We start from the raw sequence: 348 nt of genomic DNA, 5'->3' as shown, positions 1-348 counted from the left end.
GACTGCCACCATCATGGAGCCTTTCAGGAAATTCCACAAAGATCGAGTAACTACCAAAAAATACTATTGTCAATATTACAACCTTAGTTTATTATTGTCTATTGCTTATTACTGAACATATTTTTGCTTGCAGTACATGGCATCCCATGGCGCCTCAAAGGCAGTTAGCAGTGGAAGCACTGCATCTAGCTTTGAGAAAATCCAGAAACAGGTGAATAAATTAGTGCCATTTGTTTGTTCATAATAAAACCCAAAGGTAATATCCCATTAAATTGTTTCTAATGGGTTATGCTTTCAGGCCAAGTTCCTCGGAAATGCTGTTCCACCTGTTTTTGCTGTCATTGCCCG

At 38.8% G+C, this 348-nt stretch overlaps 1 long non-coding RNA gene across 1 annotated transcript; it reads left to right on the top strand.

Annotated features, from left to right (window-relative positions):
• LOC107576116 (uncharacterized) lies at positions 1–348 on the top strand. The gene is made up of 3 exons (XR_001607997.1): positions 1–46; positions 134–211; positions 299–348. It is a non-coding gene; the product is annotated as an uncharacterized lncRNA (long non-coding RNA).

Source organism: Sinocyclocheilus grahami, unplaced genomic scaffold, assembly GCF_001515645.1.
Source record: "Sinocyclocheilus grahami isolate Dianchi unplaced genomic scaffold, SAMN03320097.WGS_v1.1 scaffold3230.1, whole genome shotgun sequence".
In the NCBI taxonomy this organism is placed as follows: Eukaryota; Metazoa; Chordata; class Actinopteri; order Cypriniformes; family Cyprinidae; genus Sinocyclocheilus; species Sinocyclocheilus grahami.
Note: the sequence above shows the minus strand (reverse complement) of the source record. Positions and strands in the feature narration are given on the sequence as shown.